Below are 25053 nucleotides of genomic sequence, written 5' to 3' on the forward strand. Positions count from 1 at the left end.
TTAATAATAAACTGCTGAGAATATTAAAGTCAATTAGAGACTAAATAAAACTACATACTCTCGATCAGGTGTCACTGGGACCAGAAGCCCACCTCTGAGTTCTTTTCTAATTCCAAGGTCCTGTGGATTCCATGTTTCAGAATGGTGCATGATACTGTAGGTATTAGGGTAATCCCTCTGGTTGGTCGAGATGGATGGAGGGTGGAGAGCAGAAAGATCCTTCCATAGCCTCCATTTACTACCCAGCTGCACCCTATGCTTACCCCCTCCCTGTTTTTCTTCCTTTTCTGTGTTGTCTTCACTCGTTAGACTGTAAGGTCCTTGAAAACAGGAACTATCTTTTGTCTTTCTTTGTAGCCCTAGTGTTTAGCACAGTGTCTGTCACATGGTATGGAGATATGAAATTTTTATTGACTTAATGAAGACAGAAGGAAACAGGCAGCATTGCCTTCAAGAGGCTTACAGTTTCTGGGACAGTCAATATTTAATAAACCCCTGTGTCTAAGCAGATTGAGACCCAAGTGCCAAAGCTAGTGATTCTGACACAAAGCTCTTGAACCCAGTAGAATCTCAAAGTACCTGTGGTCATTACTATCTAGGGAAATGGAAAGCATCATGTCAGAATTAAAAATACATCAGAGATCCTAAGTTGGAGCAGGAAGGGATCATAGAGAAAATTACAGCTAACTCTTTCCCCTTGTATTGCAGGTGATGGAATTTATACTGATAATTAAGATATATTAGACCTTGTTAGTGCCCTGTGGTCAGGAGGATGTAACTGGTAATATTGAGAAGGAAGTATGAGGCCCCATCTATAAAACAGACACAAATGGTCCTACATAGTCATCAGGACCACTGACAAATACTTGAAACCAATTTTGTGATACTAAATCATCAATCCATTTGCAAGTTCAGAATGTAGGGAACTCATTTTGAGAGCTGGAGAGAACACGTAATGTGACAATTTCTTTCTGTAGAAAGATTTTTAGCAATAAGCAGTGTCACCATGGTAACCATAAAGGCAAATTGTGCTTTGTAAGTATCTTATCAACGGCTAGAACAGGTTCAACCAAAATGGCTGAGGAAAAGAGGGAAGAAGGGAAGCCAAGTAAGATCCAAAGCCCAACCTGATGTCACTGGTCCTGCTCTGAGAACAGAACCTTGGAGGGGAAAGAAGCTGAAAAGTGAAACCAAGAATCTCAAGCCCATTTATTTCTTTGAAAAGGCAAAGCTTTTTTCATCCAATTTTATTGATAACAAAGATGGAGCAAGGGAGATGCCTTATATTCCTTTCCACTTACTAAATGTGATATGCCTTCCTTAAAAAAAAAAAGTAAAAGAAAGAACGAGTGTCTAAGGATGACTAGAACTGAGGGCATGTTTTCTTTTTTAATTAGTGCTCTTTGACAGATAAACACTGCAGGGCTAGAGGAGGTAAGAAGTTAAGGCAACTGGAGCCAGAGGAACATGCACAAGCTCAAAGAATGAATTACTGTCAAAAAGAAAGAAAGAAAAGGGAGGAAGGCTGGATTATCAAGGGATTTCTTTTCACACTTCAGAAAAACACTGTATAATGTATGCCCGCAGAGCACACAGACACAGTGATGTTGAATGACACTTTTTTTTTTAGCAGAAGGGGGTGGGGGAGAAGCATCAGAAATAAAAGTGTAGGATATAATCATTCATTTTCTGAATGGGATCTTTCTGTATGTTTACTTTGTGGTTTTAAAATGTACATAATTTGACCAGCTTTTGTTAATTATATGAATAAGGAACTCCAAATATTGATTCCTTAGTCTCCTTCATTACTTTGTAATTGTATTACCTAATTAAAATAACAATATATATATACATAATATATAAATATATATATAATATAGGGCTTTGGAATTTTTCTTGTTGTGGTCAGCTTTGTTTTCCCCCCAAAATATTTGGATGCATGGGGGTTTGTACATCAGTATGGATATGTAAATGCATGTGGGAGAGGTCAAGGATAAATCAGATAGTGTTGTAAACTGTGCTCTATTGGAAAGAGTCTTGAAATGGGAATTAGAAGTTCTTAGGCCCAAGTCCCAACAGAGAACAGTGCACAAATCCTTTATCCTAACTTTTGGTCCACTTATCCATACAATGGGACTAATACAAAGCCTAGCTGGGCTGAATTGAGGCAAGTATGATATAAAGGCAAGAGGAATGATTATTAATAACTGATGATTTGGGAAGACCCAGAGTTCCCCCTTGTTCTATAGTCCTTACTTCAAAATTGTCTCCTGATGAACATCACTGATAATGAGATTAAATGAGCTCTCCTCAATCTTTATCAGACTGAACCCAATCTTACAAGGAATTTATGGTGAAATTTCAACCCATTTGTCTTCTGCCCAGCCTCAGGGGAGTGATATAGATTCATTTTTCTAGATCTTCCTGAGAATGGGGGCAATTTAGAAGTAAATGGCCTAAGCAAAGTTCATTAGAATAGGTGCAGGTCCTCATTGTAATGTTATGAAATAATGGGATTTAGCAGATACTCAAAGACCCACCTGGAGATTAATCTAGACTGATTGAATCAAGTGAGAGTGATTGACTGCAGATTAGCCTACTTCAAGTAAACTGGATTGTAATCACACCTGGCTATCCCTTAAGAAGGTATTGTTCTTGGAAGCTAGGCAGTGAACTCAACTTGAGAACACCTTCAAAACCAATGGATTTAGATGATGCCAACCAATCAGCTTGAAGCAGTGTGTAAGGACCGCCTCTGTTCCAGACCTATAAAAAGCTTCCACCATCAGTTTGCTGGAGAGTTCGTGATTGAAGCCGGCTCCTGGTGGAGGACTTGAGGAAGAACCTGAACAGGCTGGAACTCTAGGCTAGGTAGGCTTTTTCTTAACTTTCTGAACTCCATGTGAATAATTGTATGCTTTAATAAATGTTTAATGCCCAAAGACTGGTGCTGAAGCTTCTAATTTAAGGCTATCACACAATATAGATTTTAAACATCACAGTTATATTTATTCTCTCACTATTTGTTAACCAATCAGAGTTAAATGCCACCCTCTAGAACACCCACTTTTCTAAGACCACATAAGCCTTGAGCCTACAGCCATAAAAGTCTTTGGCATTTAAGTGCCACTGACTTCTTTTATTAAAATATTTGCATTATTTGTTTTTAAGGCAATTGGGGTTAAGTGATTTACTCAGGTCACACAGCTAGTAAATGTATGAGGTGAGATTTGAACTCAGCTCTTCCTGACTCTAGGGCCAGGGCTCTATTCACTGTGCCACCTAGATGCTCTACTACCATTATTAATAAAATGACTAATTACTCAGAAATTATATCTCTCAAACTTTTTAAACATCACAAAAGTAAAGTGTTATGATAATGAAAGCTATTACTCCATAATTTATTCTGCTCCCTCTGGAGTTATTAATTAGAAGAAGATGCTGAGAAAGTCCCTTCCATTAGAAAAGGAAATGGGGAATAGAAATATCAAATATAAGGGAATAACTAGGCATAACTATGCTTTTAATGTGAAAGTTAAGTCACAGAGCTTCCTACTAAAAACTAGTACCAAATAAGAAAACATGACTCAGTTAACCAAAAGTGGAAGAAATGGAATTTCCTTGAAACTTAATTGGATAAAAAAATAAAAACCAAAAGAAACCAAAACAGAAGCAAAAACAATGCACCCCAGATTAAACAATAATAATAGTATTAATATTTATGTAGAGCTTTTAAGGCATTTTACGTATATTATCACATTTGGTCCTCACAGCAACCCAGTGACTTAAGTATTATTTTTCCCCATTCTACGAATGAGGTAAATGGGACTAAATGACATACATAGGATCACGCAGCTAGTCAATGTATGAGGCAGGCTTTGACCTCAGGTTTTCTTAACTCAAAGCCCAACATTCTATCCACTGAGTCATCCAGCTGCCTCTGAAATAGAAGGGAAATGGATGATGGTGGAGGTGGTGCTAATGATGATGGATTGTTCATTAATGATAGAAGTGATGATAAGTGATGATGATGATAAAAATAAGAGCCAGTATTTACTCAGAGCCTTAAGATTTACAAAGTGCTTTGCCTCTGCAAGTTAAGCTAATAGTAGGAAAATCAGTTGAACACTTTCTTGTCAACCAGTCATGTCCCTCTAAAAGAGGAAAAACCTCTGTTCATAGTAGACTTCAGAAAGCTGTGTTTATCCCTTTCCTGAATCCCATTTCAAAAAGTAATGATCACCAAGTCTCTAGTTCAAAAGAAACTCTTCATTGCTGAAAGACAAAACAGATCTAAGAATTTTTTTACTTCTGTGATTTGTTATTATTCTATTATTAATTGCCATATTATTAGTTGTCAGCTACAGTTGAATGATACAGGTTCTATATATGTGGAGAAGTACATATCCTACATATGCAGATATTAAAGGAGTGTATTTACTAACTGTTTTTTGGGAAGGTCCTTACAGAGAATCAGTGGGAAGATGTAGCTCAAACTACACAAGATGAGAAGCAGAGGGGCCTTGTTTATAGTAAGGGGAAAAGAGGTGCTGCTTCTTGCCAGGAAAGGTTAGAGAGACTGAGTTCTTCATGGGCAGAATGCAGGACTGACAATCAATCACCTGGCTACTATGTGCAAGATGCTGGGAATAGAACACAAAGAATGAAACAGTCCCTACTCTCAAGAAGCTTACATTCTCACAGGGTGACAATGATCACACAAATACAGAGTAAATATTAAAAAAATAATAAAAACAAGACGGATTGGGAGGGAGGGCACCAGCACTGATGAAACTGTGGATCCAACAAAGTCTCACTGAAGTTAGTAGTTCAGCGGGAATCATATATGGAGCTAATAGAGACCTTCAAGGTAGTCAAGTCCAGTCTCCTTATTTTGCATATATGTAAACTGAAGAGATTGAATGGTTTACCCAATACACACAGATAGCAAGTGGCAGAGCTGATATTTAAACCAAGGTCCCCTGATTCCAAATCTGACCTTCCTTCTTCTCTATTCCATTGCCTAATTTATTTTCCTTTAAATTTTTTTAATGTCTTGGAAGTTGATATGTTCTAGACATTCCCACTTTCTCCTTTTTTGTTTATTTCTTGATTCATTTGTGGTAGAGGGCTTTGGATTTCTACAAGTGTAGGGTGGGTAGCTGGGGAGCCAAATGGTTTCAATGTTGTAGGAAGGGATATAGGATCTTTCAGTTGCCAGCTGAAATTGACAATGTGGACACTATAGATTTCACCTTTGACATGAACATTCCTCCCTGAGGCAGGGGAAGATCAAAGAAAAAATTTAATTAACTTTGGCTAGTGAACATAGATATTGTAAGATTATCACAAAATAACAGATGAGAAAATTCACTGTCTTTAGATACCTTGATCCAGTCTGAATAGAAAGGCACCTGGGAAGGCATCAAAGTGCCCTTTACCTTGAGACAACTAGAGTATCCAATTACACCATGTAACATCTGCATGCTTTCACTCATCTCAGTTTTTAGCAAACCATAATGCTTTTGTGGGATAGGTGTGTTGTCTCAAATTTTAAACATCCTGATCACACTTATTATTCAATTCAGCCCATACATAGTGTGACAAGTATTCAGTTTTCCATCCCCGGTGGTCAAAGGCCAAAAAGAGAAAAAGGATCCCCAACCCCAAGGATCTTATATTTAACTCAAAGGTTCAACATAGACACAAAGAAGCACATAGAGACTATACATAAATCAGCAGAAAGTAGCTTCAAGAGGGAGAGACTACTACAAAATGGGGGGGGGGCGGGAAAGGGGAGGGAGAATCATCAACGACCTCCTGAAAATTATTATATCATCTATGGCATTGGGTGAAAACCTCACTTTAAAATTGCCACCACTGGTATTTTGTAGAATCTTTTACCATTGTTTATAGATTTGGCAATGAAGAAATGGTTTGCTACCTTGTCTCTAAGAGTGGTTTTCATAGTCATTCAATTGATTAAATGTTGATTGAACTCTTGAAGGATCATACGGATTAACTGTTTTTTTTTTAATTTTTGTGGGGATTTTTTACAATTACTTTGAAGTCAAATATTATTCAGGGTTCTAGGTTCAACTCTACCAAAGAATGAAGGAAAAACAGCAGATAGAAAAGAATATTTTGTCTGTGTAGTTTTAGGGCAAGTAGTTTTAATCTATGTGAGCCTCAGTTTCCACATGTGTAAAAGGAGGGCTAACCAAATGGCCTTCAAAATCCCTTTCAGCTTTAGTAAGCTATGAAATGATCAAATAATCCATCAATAAGCATTTATTAACACCTACTATGTGCCAGGTAGTGTGGGAGACAGGGATACAAGTGAAACAACCTCAGTTTTCAGGGAAGGGACATTCAACTGGGGACACTTGTAGAAGTATATACAAAATATAGATAAGGCCACAGAGGGACCTGACATGAAGGAGGAAGGAAGATCAGTATTAGTTGTATGTATCAGGAAAGACTTCATGAAGAAAGCAGCATGTGAAAGAAAATTAGAGATTGAAAGAATCCAAAAATATGGGGGGAATACATTGAAGGTAATGTGCCAGTCAGTGCAAAAGCAAGAATGGGGAGATTAAAAGGAAAGATAAACACATCAGATGTGGGGAGGATAAGTCAGGACCAACTTGTGGTGGGCTTTAAAAGCAGAACTTTATCTTTGCTCCTGAAGGTACTGAAGGTAATATAGGGAGCCATTGGAGTTTATTAAGTAGAGGATTGACATGGTCAGGCTCAATAAGTGGCTAATCCAAGATTCCTAGGGATGGAGGCTGTGAGTCCACATTTATATAGTAGTTAGTTCCAGTTCTCAACTCTGATAATCGTCTAAATTCATTGATTGCCTAAATTGTGTCACTCTTAAAAATACATAGTTATGGTTACTTGTTTCAAAATTTGGACTCCAAATTTTACCTTTATCTTATAATACTGAGTTCATTGATAAAAGTGTTATTATTGAGGCATTATTAGGGCAGTAGAAAGAACTCAGCAGAGCTGGGTTCAAATCCAAGGACAGCTACTTATTAACTAACTTGGACTAAGTCACTTAGACCTCTTTGAGTGTAGGTTTCCTCACCTATAAAATGAGGAGAAGGTAGGCTAGGCTAAATTCCTTCTGAGGACCCTTCTAGTTTTGACAAACTATGCTCTAAGAACACTCACAAACTCAACAAGATCAGGCTTACTAGTGCTTCCACAAAGGAAGAACTACCAGGAGCTACGTGGGTTACTTTCATTGGGTGGAAAAGGAAGAGGTTGAATGGAATGACCCCTAAGGGTCTGTCTTGTACTTAATCCTCTGATCATTTGAAGTGATGCTGTTAACTGCTGAAATAAAGGCCAGGATGAGTCCAGTTCTGCTAGTTATCTGCCTGGTTTTGGTCACTAGATGGCACCAAAGGAACCTGTTTCCTTTCTCCCCAAATGAGGAAAAACTAAAATTAAGAAAGGAAACAGGACTGAGGCGACTCTTCATTTCTCAAGGACAAAGCTTCTGTTTTCTATCCTGTTTCCTTTGTGATCCTGGGGGAGCAGAACTGCCTGGGCACTTCTTTCCCCAGTATGACTTACTTTCTGGAGGTATAGAATCTTTTCAAGGCTTCTACTATGACAAAATTGGCCATTCTTTAAAAAAAAAAACAATTCTCTTCTCCTTTATCTTACCTTGACAACCTGTAAATTCCCTTCCCTATTCTTAGTCCAGTGGACATAGATAGGCTTCATCTTTTTAGGAAATCTGGAATCAGTCCTTCCTCTTCTGGAGAATTGATGAGTTGTCCATTCTTATTCCCAAACTCCTTCTGTCATCACTGCTACTAACCACAGCTTCCTTTCAAATTGGATCCTGGAAAATTACCCCCACCGACCCCTGCCTTCTAGCTAAGTCTTTCTGTGCTGGGTGTTTCCCAACACTGGGTTCTCGTAGGTTAGGGGAAGTGAGGGAGGGGTTGTATAATGAGAAAACCTGGGCCAAAACATAATATCCTGATAAAGTAGTTTTCCACATAAAGCTCTATTTCCTCTCAAGAGTTTGCTTAATTCCTCATACTGTCCTGAAGAGCAGGCAAAGGGGTGCTGCAGATTACTTGAATAAGAGACTTAATAGCTCAGCTATAGGTAGAGTTTCAGCTAAGGCATCCTGGAAACATTTACTTTTGTCATAGAAACATTGGCAAAACCCTGTGCTCTTAATAAGTCAATTAGGGGGGTAATTAAGAGACTTTGACACTCTCAGATATCATGCCAATAAGTCAGTCCAGAAGCATTTTTTAGATACCTGCTATGTGCCAGGCACTGCGTCAAGGTAGAGAATTCTTTTTTAGGACAGCTAGGTAGCACAATGGATAGAAGAATACTGGACCTGAAGTCAGGAAAATCTGAATTAAAAATAAGTCTCAGGGGCAGCTAGGTGGCACAGTGGATAAAGCACTGGCACTGGATTCAGGAGATCCTGAGTTCAGATCCAGCCTCAGACACTTGACACTAGCTTTGTGACCTTGGGCAAGTCACTTAACCCTCATTGCCCCACCAAAAAAAAAAAAGTCTCAGATACTCACTAGCTGTAGGACACTAAGCAAATCACTTAACCTCTGTTTGCTTCAGTTTCCTTATCTGTAAAATGGAGATAATACTAGCACCTACCTCTCAGAGTTGTTTGGAAGATCAAACGAAATAATAATTGTAAAATGCCTGGAACACAGTAAGCATGATATAAATATTGGCCACTATGATTATTAAATATGAAAATGGCAAAACCAACAACAAACAAACTCACTCCCTTTTCTCAAGGAGTATAGAATCCACTAGGAGAGACAAAAGGTAAACAACTATGTGCACACTAGAATGGAGACAGGATAAATTGGAGATAATACCAGAGAGAAGTCACTAGCACTGAGGAGAACTGGGAATGGCTTCTTCTAAAAGGTGGGGTTTTAGGTGAAGTTTGAAGGAGGACCGGTGATGGAGATGAGAAGGGAGAAAATTCCAGAAGGGGGGGGCAATCAGTGAAAATGCCCAGAAAAAGAAGATGGAGCATCTTGTGCAAAGATCCAGGAAGGAGACCGGTGTCATGGGAGAAGAGGGTGGAAGGGGAGGAGTAAGAATTAAGAAAGCTAAAAAGCCAAGAAGGAGCAAGTTATGAAGGGCTTTGAAGGACACAGGATATTATATTGATCTTAGAGGTGATAGGGAATCATGGAGTTTATTGAATGTGTGTGTGTGTGTGTGTGTGTGTGTGTGTGTGTGTGTGTGTGTGTGTAGGGAGGGAGACAGAGAGACAGAGATACAGAGACAGAAAGAGAGAGAAAGAGACAGACAGAGACAAGAAGCGAGATAGAGACTGGTTAGATTTGTGTTTTAGGGAGATCACTTTGACAGTTGAGTAGTGGATGGACTGGAATGGTGAAAGATTTGTGGCATGGAGATCTACTAGCAGACTATTTCAATAAATAGTCCAGGTGTGACGTAATCCAAGCCTGTTCTAGGATGGTAGAAGTGTCAGAAGAGAGAAGGGGGCATATGTATGAGATGTTATGCAGGTAGAATCAACATGTCTTGACAACAGATTGTATATGGGAGGTGGGAGAGAATGAGGAGTCAAGGATGACTCATGGTTTGTAAACCTTGATGATTGAGAAAATGGTGTTGCCCTCAACAGTAACAGGGAATACTGTAATGGGGGAGAGGGTGACTTAGGAGGAAAAATGAAGAGTTCTCTTTTGGTTATGATGAGTTTACATTACCTTCTGGACATCCAGTTGGAGATGTCTGAAAGGCAGTTGGAGATGCAAGATTGGAAGTCAGTAAAGAAGTTAGGGGCAGGATAAGTAGATCTTAGAATAATCAGCATAGAGATGATAATTAAATCCGTGGGAGTTGATGAAATTACCAGGTGAAATAGTATAGAGGGAGAAGAGAGCCCAAGACAGACTCTTGAGGGACACCCACTGTTAGTGGGCACAACTTGAGTGAACTTTCACCAAAGGGGATGGAGAAGGAGAAGTCTGGCAAATAGGAGAAATTTCTCTTTTTATAGAAGGTTTCTTTTCTATGATTCCCCTTAAATTCTTCATAAAGGATTGACCCAATAACCTTGAGGCTTTCTTATTGTTTTTCTTATTTCCCAAGGATACCATTCTGTTCATGTAGAATGCCTACTCTAGGTCTCCAATTTACATTATTGAGCTACCTCTTTTTCCTGAACTATGTATGTCTACCCTAATGATTTTGAAGCTATTACTCTATCAATTAACAAACATATATTAATCACTTACTATGTGCCAGGCATTGTGCTAGGTGCTGGGCATAGAAAGAGAGAAGAGAAATAGTCCCTATTCTGAAGAAACTTACATCCCATTGGGGAGATCCCAAATATATAGCAGGTGATTTGGGGAGGTTGTGGGAGGGCACAAAAAACTAGGGGGATTTGGAAAGGCCCCAAGTATAAGGTGGTAATTGAGCTGACTCTGGAAGGAAACCAGGGCTTCCAAGAGAAAGATACATTGAGAAGGTACATTCCAGATATAGAGGACATTCATTACAAAGGCACAAAGACAGGTAATGGAGGACATTTTAGGAATAGGAGGGACTATTTGAACAGATAGTGGCGGGTAGGATGGAGTCAGATTGTATGTCAAGTCAACCAGTTAACGATCACTTATTAAACACATACAGTGGTACCAAACATGGTGCTACATTGCCTTCCATCTTTCCATGATGCTTTGGCTTATTTGCCATTATAATTCTTCAGAAATTATGATGTTCCATGATTTCATAATTTCCAGCTATCCTTGGAAGAAGAGTTGCGTTAACTACAAGAGGTTCTTTAAAAAAAAAAAAAAGAAAGAAAAAAAAAACGCTGAATAGTCGAGAACCCTAAAAGAATTGTGCAATTTCCCAATTACAATCCACTTGGATCCATGCCTCCTACAATGATCTGGGCCCAGCTCATTACCCCATAAACCTTGATGGTACTAGATGGTGATTATGTACTGTTCCTGTTATGGGCAGCACTCTTGAGACAGTCTTTCTCCATGACCCCCTTGGAATTTCAGATACCTCTCTCTTTAGGGAAGAATCTTCTTATAATACCTAGATGGTCTGAACTAATTTTTTTATACCTTTTCCTAGCTTCCCAGTTTCCATTTTTTTGAACAAGCTCCTCAAATGTCCTGAGCAAGAAGGTCACCCATCCCCAACCGTCTGTACACTCTAATTATCATTCTCTGAGATTGAAATCTTGCTTAGACCTAACTATTGTTAGGTGGCTCTAGGACAATCTCAGGCACTTTCTTTCTCCTAAATAACATAGTTTTATGGGCCTTAGGTGGGAGTTGTTTCCCAACCTGTTTACCCTAAGAATTGGTTCCCTGGCACTTTGCAGTTTCCTATGCTGCCAAAGTCTCCCCCAGGGGCCCAAAGGCTCTGTCCCCTTGTCTCCTCTTGAGCTTGCTCAACTTGTTGCTCATCTATGAGAAGGTGTCACAGGGCTGCTTCTTTGGGGAGGAAACAATGAGTGAGTAACTGAAAATGTTAGTTATGACACACCCATTGGAAGAGTGATCATGGAAGGTTTGGCATGGCTTAAACAGGAAATCAAGGAAAGTCATTAGAATTAATAGGAAAGACTCATTGTTCTTACCTCTACTGCTGTAAGGAATAGTTTTCACAATGACATCTGAGAATTTATGCAGGATCATAGCTTTAGACTTAGAAGGAGCTTTTGAGTTCAACCTACTCAGTTTAGAGATGAGAACACTGAGACACAGAGAGTCACATGGGTGAACTGTGGTCCTCCTGACTCCCCAGGGGGGTAGTCAGAAACCTAGAAAGAAAAGCTTCGTCCACTGGGTTCTTCTGGCTTCAAACACTTGTACCTGAGTGAAGCTATAAGCCTCAAATAGCTCGTCATTTATGTGTTCTACCATACTCGCCCTAGGACCCATCTAAGGGTTGGCCACACTTGAGGTCAGTTTGTCTTTTCTGCATGGGCAGGGCCAAAGGAGGAGCTGGAGGTGAGCAGGAAGCACCAGTCCATGCAAAGTTTCCATCACCTTCTTCAGATGTCTCCTTCTGTGCAACCTCGGGCTTTGAGAAAAGTCAAATTAAAAAGGGAACCTTCAAGTCAAAGACTTCCTAGCCATGTGGGCTGGCATACACCAAAGATTTTAATTGAGTGGCAGCTGTGGGAGGGCTTCAGAAACCTGTTTCTCTTATCTGATGTCTGGCAATCCAGAGAAGTGTTGGAATGTTTTTTATTTTTCTTCCATCTCTCTTTGGCATTCCCACGAGTACCTTTTAATTTCTTGAGGGCAAGAAAATTCACCATCTAATTTAGTGCAGTATTTGATTCTTGTGGAATAAGTGGTTGTTGCTTGGGAGCAGATTTTTGTTGTTGTTGTTGTTTGTTTTTTTCACCCTCAACCCTGGGGAATCTTCCCAATTAAAGGTGTTTATGTTATTGAAAGAATGAAAAGTCTCTAATTATTAGTCAGCCTTCATTTGACTGTATTAAGGAAGGTCTCCCTTTGAAGTTTGTCATATTGTAGCTGTAATAGTCTCTTAATTAGTTTTATATACCAGGAATAGAATTTCATTACTTTAGAAGCAACCCATTTATTCCATATGAAGAACTCTTCAGATGATGAATTGAAATCATTGTTCTTGAGGGGCATAGAGGGTAGGTTAGGTTGATCCTATCCAATGCAATCTATTCCAACCTAATTCAATTTCATCTATGCCATAAACATTTATTAAGAAGCTTTCTACCCTTCGACATACAAGGAACTGTGCTCAGCAATGATGATAAAAGATCAACAGTCCCTGCCCTCAAGGAGCTTAGAGTCTAATGAGTAGAATACGATACTTAAACATAAGCTCAAATGTATCATTTCAGTCTTGGAAAGAGCATTAACATCTAGGGGGAAAGAAAGAGATTTCCTATAGAAGACATGAGCTGAACCTTTAGGGAAGCTAGATATTTTAAAGTATAAAGAAACACAAGTGATAGGTGGAGGCCCAAATTTAGAGGACAGAAATAGTTCAGCTTCACTGAGATGTCAAATATATAAAGAAAATAATGTGCAACCAAGGTCTTAATACCAAGGGAAGATTACCTATTTTATCCTACAGATGATAGGGAGCCACAGAATGCTTTTGAATAGGGGAGTGACATGGTCAAATTTATGCTTTGAAAGATTACTTGGGGAGGTATGTCAAAGATAGACTAGAAATTGGAAAGATTGGAGCTGAGATTCCAATTAGGAAGCTGTTGATACAGGCCAGCTGGGAGGTGATGAGGCCCAAAATAAGAAGGTGCCTATGTTGATGGAGAGAAGAGATGTTGTGTAGGTAGAATCTATAAAAATCGATAACTGATTAGACATGGGAGTAAATGAGAGGGATGAATTGAAAATGATTCCAAGGGGCAGCTAGGTGGTGCAGTGGATAGAGCACTGGCCCTGGATTCAGGAGGACCTGAATTCAAATCCGGCCTCAGACACTTAACACTTACTAGCTGTGTGACCATGGGCAAGTCACTCAACTCCAATTGCCCCACAAAAACAAACAAACAACAACAACAACAAAAAAAAAACAAAGAAAACGATTCCAAGGTTGCAAACTTGGGTGACTATAAGGATGGTGGTGCCCTCAATAGAAATTGACATGTTTGGAGAAGTATTGAGTGTAAGGTATTATCATGGAAAGGGAATAAGGTCCCTCATAGAATCATAGATATAGGTGGGACCTTAGAAATCATCTTGGGGCAGCTAGGTGGTCTAGTGGTTAAAGCACTGGCCCTGGATTCAGGAGGACCTGAGTTCAAATCAGGCCTCATACACTTAACACTTATTAGCTGTGTGTCCTTGGGCAAGTCACTTAACCCTCATTGCCCCACCCCCCCAAAAAAAATCATCTAGTCCATCCAATCATTTTACACACGAGGAAACAGATACTCAGGTCAGTTCAGTGAATTATCCAGAGTCACACAGGTAGGATCACAATTAGGATTTGAACCCAGAGCTAGCATGTTTTCCACTGTAACACTCTTTGTCAGAGATTAGAGCCAAGAAGAAAGAACAGGGCATGATATGGGGAGAGCAGGAGGTATCAGTTAGGGAAGGAATGGAGAGAAGTTCATGAAAGATATCCTCTTTCTTTCCTTCTGGAATAGGTGGTAGAATTGACTAGATCCTTTCTCAAGGTCCTTGCATCTAGGTCATACAGTGGATTGAACAATGGGCTCATCAGGAAGACCTGAGTTCAAATCTAGCCTTAGATACTTACTAGCTGTATGGCCTTGATCTAATTCAATTTCCACAACTATAAATTGGGTATTTGTTGGTTGGTTGTCCTTTGTTCTCAGAAGGACTACAATGAATTCACGATGTTGGAATCAAGGTACAGTGTGTCTAACTGAGTGATCAGACCAATACTACTGCAGGTCAGGCACAAATCGTCCACATGAACATTTGGAGGGGAGATGGCTCTAAATTTATGAATATCACATTTCTTTTGAGTTACTTCGGTTCTGCTTCATTAAAAGAGCACTGAACCTTCTTTGATGCAGGTGAGCCATGCTGGCTGGTCCTTCGCCATTGTCTTCCATGTCACACAATTGATTCCAAAGTTCTTCTGAGACAACAGGGGATAATAACTCCTCCCTCCCAATGTTATTGTGAGGATTAAATGAGTTATTATGTGTAAAACACTTAGCACAGTTACTGGCACATAGGAGACACAAGAAAAAGCTAGTTCCCTCCTCCCTCATTTTTACATCGTTATCATACTACCTATGATTAGCAGAGTAGAGACAAAGGGCTGAATAAATCCATTGGCTTCTCCTTATTACAGCTATCTTTTCAAGGATTTTCTTGTACAGATATTTCTGTTTTCTTCCAGCCCTGGGGTTCTGTGATTCTGTGATGGGGGATGAGGACAAATCAGTTAGTATAACACAGAATGCATAATTTTGTGATCCAAAGAAAGGGTTTTTGCCTTTTAAAATTTCTATATCTCTTTTTGACCTACTGTCAGAACTTCTTCCATTGATCTGTGATATCATCAGTGTGAACATTCTGGATCAGAGTACAGGTTGACACTGGCCTGGCCTGGGCTGGTTAATTAAGGCCCAAAAGGGGACTCTTAGATAAGTCCTGAGTGATGAAAATTCAGGTATGTTCACCTGTTACTAGCTATAGCTCATGAAGGCAAAACCAAACAAAAGGTTTCCTGACACACTGCCCCGCACCCCCAATGGTCTTTGGCGTGAACTCCTCCATCCCAGCCCTTTCTCAGCAGAACCTATCTCATGTTCTGTCACAAGTCAGGCACCTGGCAGACTTCTAAATATTGATCTTGTTTAACCAGCAGAGCCAGCTTTTCTCAAAGGGATGGATTTGTCATTGGTGAGTCAGCACCATGCTTCATGAACACCTTCCTTTTCCTAACAGGTAACGAACAAGTCCTGCAAAAGAAAAACTTACTCAGCCTCAGTACAAAGAGATATTTTGACACAAAAACAGGTCAGTCCAAGTATTCAGTTTTTCCCACAGCACAGTCATAAACCCTTATAGAGTTTATCCATTGTTCTTGGGGAAGACTAAAGAACAAAAAGCAAAAAGAAACATTCTGAGAAAGGGATGAGAAAAGTCTTGCTGGAATGTCTTGGATAGAATTTAGAAGACAAGCATACAGTAGAATTGCTAAGCCCATGAACAATTATCTTTGCCCATGAAATAGTCAACAGGTTTCCTCTAATTTAATGTCATTCATTTAATAAGTATTAATGGACCATTTATTATGTGTGAGGAAGTATGCCAGATGTGGAATACCCAGAAACAAACTGGACACAATGCAATACCTTCAAAGAGCTTACATTTTGCTAGAGGAAACAACAGAAACGTGGAAAAAAACATATATGTGTGTGTTTCTTCATATATAATATGTTATATATTTATATATGTATTGTATGTAGAGGGGAGGGAGGAGGAGAGAGAGGAACAGAGGGAGAGAGAGAGAGAGAGAGAGAGAGAGAGAGAGAGAGAGAGAGAGAGAGAGAGAAGACATACAGTATTTTATTGGGGCGGGGGGACAACACTAGCATGCCATCATTCTTAATCTTGGTCTCATAAATGTGTTATTAAAATAGGTTGATAATTATTTGAATGTAATTAGTTTACTGCATGACCCCATGGATTTTTTTTCTTATGCATTTAAAAATATTCTGAGGAGGTTTTCTCAGCCTGCCAAAGCAGCTCCCAAGACCAAAAAGGCTGAGAGCTGCTGCCATAAATAGTGCAATAGTCTTGGTTGCTTCGTTTCACCCTCATTGAGAGGAGAGCAGTACCAGCTGATCTCTGCGGTGCCTTCCAGGTATAACAATCTCTGATTCATCTGAAGGGAGGGAGAATCTGATAAGAATGAATAACATCGCTGAATGAATACTAGGATCACAGATCTGGAGTTTGAAGCAACATTTTCATCCAACTTTAAAAGCAAAACTCTGGTTTTCACATGGCTTCATTTCTTGGGAACTTCTTAATTTAAGAGAGAGAAGAGCAGTATTATTTGTAGTTTGAGAGGTGCTATTCAGGGTGTGGTATCTGAAGGGGGAAAAAAAAGAGTAGAAAATGGGAACTTGGTCCAGGAAGGTGTTGTGATTTTGACTTTAAAGAGAACTTGTAAAATAGAGTGGAATATAAACTTAGAAAAGTTAAGACATTTTTTGAAAACAAAGGAAGACATCTAAAAAATGTACTCCTATGCCAACAGAAGGTCCTTGAAAGTTAATGTTTGAAGACCTCAGTCCCAAATTAAACACACTCCAGACTCCTGGGAAATTCTTTTTGTCAGGATTTCTAGGAGCAGGCCTTACCAACCCTTAGAGCAGGGTCCTGCCAGTCAGGCTAAGCATTGCCCTAAATTTCCAGGGCTACCTGCAGTCATCAGTGAAGCTAAGCCAGGGTACATTAGAGAGCTGATGAGATGAGAGCATATAAAGGGAGCAGAAGACAAGGAAAGAAGAGCAAGTTATGAGAGGAGGGGAATAAAACAAAGAGGTGCATGTGGTGGGGAATGGCATGTTGCCACCAACTATTGCCAGGAAGTTTCCTTCCCCTGTTCCAGAGCAGTCACCCAAGAGGGGAAAAAAAAGGCATCAGAATTTTTCTGAGCCTAGTATTTTTTTTGAAACACATTTTTCATGTGAGCTTTTTAAAAGGTTTACATCAAAACACCAATTGTGTTTGCACATTTTGGAATATGTAGCCATGTTCAAGTTAGTATTACCTCATTGGATACAGCACAGAGAGATATGGGAATCTCAGTTCTGTAATCAGCACTTCAGACGAGTGGAGGGCTTCTGTGACTAGTCAGAGCTGGCCTTGAAGACAGCTGAAGCCCAGGGCTTTGGACAAGGTTTCCTTTCTGTCTTCATAATAGCCCCAAACAACATATTCTTACATTTCATCTTGAATCATGGGAAGCTTTTCAGACATTTGGGAGTGAGCCTTCATTAATACAATAACAGAGATTGGAGATTTCTAGCAGCCGTATGTTCCTTTGTTTCCCAAGGTTGATAGCTGTTACTTCTGCCTCAGATTGGGTGTCTACCATAAGGGAATGAAAAAAAAGCTCTTAGTGTGAAGACCAAAGGCAGATGACATTTAAGGAAAAGATTCCAGATATTCAGCAAGCTTTTTTTTCCCCTTTTCCAGACAAATAGCATCTAGTTTGGATTTGGTGATGATTCAGTTGCCAATAATTTTCACCTCAGCCCTATATTTTCCACTTAAAATATTACTGTTAGAAATTGCAGTACTTCTACTGTCCTCAAAATTGTCCTGACAAGAGAGCAGAGTCAATTGGGTTCTTGAAATGTCCCATAAAGGACAGCCTGGTAGAGTCCCATGGCAGGACCCTAGCCATGTCACTTCACCTAAACGTGCTCCAAGTGACTCTCTGGGACTTCTATATTAAGTCATACCTGAGTGACTTGTTCATCTGACTGGTTGAAAAAATGTTAAACTCTTTGCCTAATCCTATATAAAGTTCATGATGCAAGCTCTCCCACATTTTCTTCTGTGTGTGTGTGTGTGTGTGTGTGTGTGTGTATTTTGGTGAGGCAATTGGGGTTAAGTGACTTGCCCGGGGTCACACAGCTAGAAGTATCAAGAGTCTGAGGCCAGATTTGAACTCAGGTCCTCCTAAATCCAGGGCCAGTGCTCTATCTACTGTGCTATCTAGCTGACCCAGCTCTCTCAAGTTTCACAACTATACAACCAAGGAGTCAGAGAAATTGGGTTGGAATCCCAGCTCTCCTACTTCCTACTAATTTGGCCATAAGGAAGTCAATTCCCCTCTCTTTGCTTCAGTTTTCTTGCCTGTTAAATGACAGGGTTGAATCACATGGCCTTGAAAATCATCATGATGCTAATGCATAGATCATCAAATTTATGAAGTTAATATATTGAGGGGAAAAAAATCCCTTGGTTGTGTGTGTGTGTGTGTGTGTGTGTGTGTGTGTGCATGCACGTGCATGAGCACACATATGCATGAGAGAGAGAGAGAGAGAGAGAGAGAGAGAGAGAGAGAGAGAGAAGAGGAGAGGAAGAGAAAGAGGCAATAAAGAAAGCCTTAGAATATCCAAAAAGAGCAAAGATTACAGGAGCATCACCAACATAGTAGCTAATGTTTGAGAATAGTGTTTAAATTCAGTATCAAAGGGGATTTCACTTTCTAGAAGACAATTCAACTCCAGCACAATTCACTGAAAAGTCTAGAAGAAAGCATTTATTGGTCCCTTCATGTGTACCAACCACTATGCTGATAACAAGAAAGATAAACAAAACAACCAACCACATCTTCTACTCTCAAGGAACTCATATTCTAATTCTCTGCTCAAGATTCTAGGTACATGGAAGACATAGAGTAAATGGAAGAGGATGTGAAAGGGGAGACATTAGCAGGTGAGGTGGGGCCAGTGGGAAAGGCATCCTGGAGACTTTGAATTGACTCTGGAAGGAAGCTAGAGACATTAAACAGCAGATGTGAGAGAACAAAGCATGTCAGGCTTGAGGCCAAGTCAAGGAGGTACAAATATGCCAGTGTTACTGGATTATCAAGGATTTGCAAGGGAATGGAGTATGAGAAGGCTAGGAAGGTAAGAAAGGACCACATTGTAAAAAGGGTTTCATTTCAAGCAGAGGATTTTATATAAATATATTTTATAAAAATAACCATCACTCCAGTTCTCTGAGCAGGAGTGACAGGGACAGAGCCGGACCTTAGAAAAATCACCTTGGTAAATTGAAGGGATGATGGATACGAGCAAGGAGAGTACACCGTAACTGGTTCTGGAGGGGCTCTTCTCTGTTTGGTGTTAACATGTAGTTGTTCCTTGACTCCAACTTCAAGAATTTGCTTGGAAAGGTCAAGATTGCTGGACTGGAAACAGGGCAGAGTTCTATCATTCTGAAAAGAAGCTATGGGAACTTTATCAATGGAACGTCTGCTTTAGAAAGAGTATTTACTCTCTCTCTTTCTGTAGGCTTATACTATAGCCTCTTTGTAAATTGAAAATGAAAAGAAGATGAATATTCTGATTTCATTTTCTGAGCAATTCGCTGCACAAATAGGGACAAGTAAATTTGATGATTTCATTTCTTTAGCTTAAAACTCCACACTATTCAGACTGAGAATCCTATTAGCTTTTTTTTTCAATGAAAATTCTTCATATCTGCTGTGAATTTGTCTCCTTATTTCCTCTATTCATGTTTTTGAATGAAAGTTACATCTCTGAAACTTAATATAGGGACTTTGTTTCCTTTTTTTTGTTTTCGTAAGTATACTGTTATCTTTTGTTTAAAAAAACAAAACACAACACCATATTCATTTCTCTCCAACCTTATCCAGGGAGTCATCCCTTGTAACAAAGAATTAAAAAGAAAGTAAGAGGGGGAAGCAATTCAGCAAACCTACTGGTATTCTGAGTGAAATGGACAGGATTTGGAATGATGAATCTTTTCAAAGGCCTGTCATAAAACTGTATAATTTAGGGACAGAAGGCTTGAGAGCTGGAAAACATGGCCATCAAGATAGACCAGCCAACTCACTTTACAGTTAGTTAGCCAAACAAGCTTTTCTCCATTACTTATACCAAATGCCAGGGACTCTTTCAAACTCTGAGGATACAGAGATGCAGAAACCAGGTCCTGTTCTCAAGAAGTTTCTGTCTAATAGAGGAGATGACATGTGAACAATTATGTACAAGCAAGCTCTAGGATAAATTGGAGACAATCAGCCTAGGATTTCATGAGGCTACTAAGGCCTAGAGAAGGTAAGTGACTTGTCCAAGGTCCCTTAGTAGGACTGGAACCCAAGTCCTCTGACTGGATTCACTCAGTCCATTCTTGGGTTTCCATTTGATGGTCACTCTAAGTTCTTGGCAGGCAGAGTTTTGCCAGATGCTTATCCTAATTTTCTTTCTGGATTGTGTGGGGAAAAGACCCCTCAAGCTTTTCTTCAAATTACCAACAATGAACCAGATCTCTGGTATCTGAAAGGAATCATTCTCCTTAGTTCTGTGACCATAGCTCATGTTATATGACACAGTCATGGAAAGGTATCCATAATGATCACATTTCCTTCTCTAACTACACATGATATATCATAAACTATGCAACCAATGCATTTTACCAAAGACAAGATTGCAAAATGAGACTGTAAGGGTCCTACCATCCAACCTCATTACTCAACTCAGTGCCTTCGTGATGCTGAGATGTTCTATTAAACTTTCTCTGAACTGAATGTTTATTTACTTGGTAATTACACTGTAGCATGTACCACTTGAATGGTCTTCATGTGGTATTTTTATTGACCGGATTAGTTCCTGAAAACTTTTGCTAAAGAATATCACAGCGAATGCCAGTGATATATGACTGGTGATGGACCATAACCACACTGCTTACAGACCTGTCTAATTTAGGAGAATTGTTGGCATCTCTTGCTGTATATTTAGAGTTGCAAATGATGAGTCAATTCCCATTCTGTCCAAGGGAAATTCCCACCTTAAAGATGAGCTGGCTTAAAGAGGCAGCTCTGGTAGAGTAGAAGGAACCCTGGATCTGGCATCAGAAGACCTGGGTTCAAGGGGTACCCCTGGTACTTACCACCTGTGAGAACTTAGGTAAATCATTTCCCTTTTCCTGGACTCAGTCTTCTGTTCCTGTATCAAGGTTGGGCTGAATGACTTCTCAAATCCTTTCTGATTGAATCTTCTGGTCACTAATTCTCCATTACAACATATTCTTTTCTCTAGTAACAAGAGCTCATTGATAATTTGCAACGCTGTGTCCTGGACACACACCAGGTTTTAGAAAAAAGATGTTTTGTTGCTACTTCCTTCATATTAAATGCTTTTACTTTCAGATGTTGTATACTCTGATTATTAAAATTAAATAGTAGTGGAGTTTCTCATGAGCTATGATGTTTAGGGTATGGACCTTTGAACATAGGTAGCCATTCTCCTGTGAATCAGAAGGTATCCTTAGGAAAGAAGGAAGAAAGGGAGGAAAGAAGGAAGGAAGAAAGGAAGGAAGGAGGGAGGGAAGGAAAGAAGGAAGGAAGGAAGGAAGGAAGGAAGGAAGGAAGGAAGGAAGGAAGGAAGGAAGGAAGGAAGGAAGGAAGGAAGAAGGGAGGGAGGGAGGGAGGGAGGGAGGGAGGGAGGGAGGGAGGGAGGGAAGGAAGGAAGGATACCCAGGAGTTAGCCCCTTTAGTTAGGACAGTTCAGTTACAATACCAACCAGATGGGCTTTTGTGAAATAACCTGGAAACTTCCCTCTGCTAGATGGCTGTTTCTATGGGGAAACCTACTCTAAAGTCATAAATGACCAAATTTTGAAATCAAGACCTTCCGGTTATTAGGGACTGCCTGTACCTAGTAATTTGTTTGTTTTCCTTCTAGATTTGGAGATTCCATATAGGTTTCTGAAATTTCTTTGGCCACAGTATGTGCAAACTAGAGACAATTTTACTCAGGGTTAAAATGGATGGTTAGAGAATAACTGGGGCATGAGAATGCCTAGGGGTCATCTGGTTTCTACAGAATTGTTCCCCAACCCTCCCCCCACTGGCCAAGGCAGGAGGCTACTGGAAAAATGCTTCATTATTCTACAGACTAATCCTTTTCTTCTTTCCTCTCTCTCCCTTCCCCCATCTCTCTAGATGTACATATCATATATTTATATGTTAAAATATAATATAATATATATATATATAATATAGTTTGTTCACACTTGTAAGTTAAAAGACAAAAAAGAAAACTTTTTTTTTAAAAGATCTCTTTGCAAGATATGCAATTCTAGTCCGATATCTTATCACAAGAGACTAGGTATAAAGGGAATAGCTAGTAGTAACTACTTCAAATATGCGGATTGAGTCAAAGGTCTGCATTTCTTCCATGCCCTTGGGTAAATGTTAATTACCTCTCCTTAGGTAGGGGTGTGTATAGTTTTCCCTTGGTCAACCTTTCTTGCCTTGGATACCAGTTCTGTCCTCTGCCTTCTTTCACATAATTTACCCCAGATTAAAGACAGAATCTAGTGTATGTATAGTTATAAAATATTTAGAGCTTTCCTGGCTAGATTGATCAACAGAAACAAGCTAACATCTAATCAGTTGCTTTTGCCTGAGCCAACTGGGACTTCCAAAGTTGAGCCCTTTTTGTTAACAAAGATGTTTATGAAACCTTGGAGTCTGATTAATCCAGTCAGTCAGCTTTCCTAATTTCTTGATTTGCTTAATTGTACAAAATGACCAGAAACTAAATGACCAGCTTCAGAAACCCTTATGTATTTGTCAAAACAAGAACAAGAGGAATAAATATTATTATCCTTCAACGAAAAGATTACATCTATGTTTTTAGGAAATTGGATGTGGGGTCAGCTTCTTGCTCCAAAATTTTTATTTTCTTTTAAAATTTTTTGACATTTTATTTTTCACCATTTTCATTTCTCAGTGTACTTCCCCACTGAGAGTGCCACCTCTTATAATAAAGAATAAAAATAGGGGCAGCTAGGTGGCACAGTGGCTAGAGAACTGGCCCTGGATTCAGGAGGACCTGAGTTCAAATCCAGCCTCAGACCCTTGACACTTACTAGCTGTGTGACCCTGGGCCAGTCACTTAACCCCAATTGCCTCACCAAAAAAAAAAAATAAAAATAAAAATAAAGGTAAACAAACAAACAAAAACACAGTTCATCAAAACTAACAGATAAGTCCACAAATTCTGGCATCATCCAGGGTGTCCCCAAAACCTTAGCTGTCCATAGGTGTCCTGTATTCAGTATTTCACACTCATCATCCTCCACTTCTACAAATAAGGTAACTGCATTTTCAAGCCTCTCCTTTGGGGACAAGTTTTGGTGATTATAATTTCCCAGCATTCCATTCCAAATTTGTGTTTAAAGTCTCTTTGGCATCAGTAGTAAATCCATTGAAGTCTCTGCTTAACTTCTTTCTAATCTGTTGTTGTTATCTCTTGGATGGTTTAATGTTTTACTTCCCCTGTAGAAAGAAGGGGGAGAGGAACCCTGTAATCTCCAAACTCTGTTTGCTTGGGAGAAAAGAGGCTTTCTTTTCCAATGGCCTCATTTTGCCAAGAGTGCCGGGATGTTGCAGAGTTCCTTCCTTAGTCAGCAGGAGGATTGATGTGGTTAGCCAGAGGAATTGAATGGGGGGATCTTCAATTGTACCAGAGAGATTTCATGCTCAAGCTTTCCTCCTAAGAGCTGGCCCTTTCTTCTGGGCTGTGAAAGCCTGGGGTGATTTCCTGGCCACAAAGAAGACCAGTTATTTAGGGTTAGAATCCCGATGTGGCCTCCAACAAAGTGAAGCTACTCAAAGTAGTCTATGTTCAGCTGTCCCATTACCAGACAGAATACTGGTCATGTAGAGTGCTTTGACACCTCACCCAAATAGCCTTTATTGGGGAAAGAGCTGTTTCATGATCTAAAAGCTAAAAGGCTCCTAGAAGGTATTTGGTACAACTCCCTTCTTTTTATTTTTTATTTTTTTGAATAAGAAAATAGTTTATTTCGGGGCTGAGGAAGGGAAGGGAAGGGAAACCAAGAGAAATCCTTGGACTTCTCTTGGGGAGAAAGGCATAGAGCATGGCTCTGAGATACCAATCTCTCCCTTCTTTTTTTTAAAGATGAGGAAACTGAGGTCCCCAGAGAGGTCGCAACAGGGAATGTCAGAGAGGATTTGAACTCAGATTCTCTGGATCCAGATTTGCTGCCTCTTTGATTAAGTATATTTCTGGTGTTTCTGTGATGGCTTGCCATCTTGAGAGGTAGATTCTCTGGGCCTCAGTTTCCACATCTGTAAAATGAGAGATTTGGCCTAGAGAAAATTTCTGAGGTTCCTTCAAGCTCGAAATCTATGGTGGTGGTTGTTGTGGTATTGTTTCAATTGTGTCCTGTGCTTCATGACCCTCTTTGGTTTTGTTTTGGTTTTTTTTTTTTGGTTTTGGTTTTTTTTATGGCAGAGATACTAAAGTGGTTTGCCATTTCCTTCTCCAGTTCATTTTACAGCTGAGGAAACTGAAACAAACAAGGTAAAGTGACTTGCCCAGGCATCATATAGCTAATATGTGTCTGAAACTGGATTTGAACTCAGGTCCTTCTGAATCCAGGGCTGCAGCTCCTAGCTGCCCTGCTCCTAAGATTTCTGAAATGTCAAGCTCAGCTCAGGTGCTACCTCACTTCTGAAATCCTTTTTTTTTTTTTTTGAGAACCCTTAATGCCAGCGTTTCCTGTCTGTTCCTCAAATTATTTTATCCTAACCTATGTGAGTTGTATAGCCTTAGCAGAAAATTAACTCCCTGAGAATAGGGATGATTTTTATTTGGTCTCTCTGTCACCATCATTTAGTGACTATTTAATAAATTCTTGTTGAATTAAACTGAAATAAGGTGTTATTTCTCTATTTCACAAAGAGACATTGTCTTGAAGTCCAGAGGCTTTAGAGCTGGGG

The sequence above is a fragment of the Dromiciops gliroides genome, chromosome 3, assembly GCF_019393635.1.
Source record: "Dromiciops gliroides isolate mDroGli1 chromosome 3, mDroGli1.pri, whole genome shotgun sequence".
In the NCBI taxonomy this organism is placed as follows: Eukaryota; Metazoa; Chordata; class Mammalia; order Microbiotheria; family Microbiotheriidae; genus Dromiciops; species Dromiciops gliroides.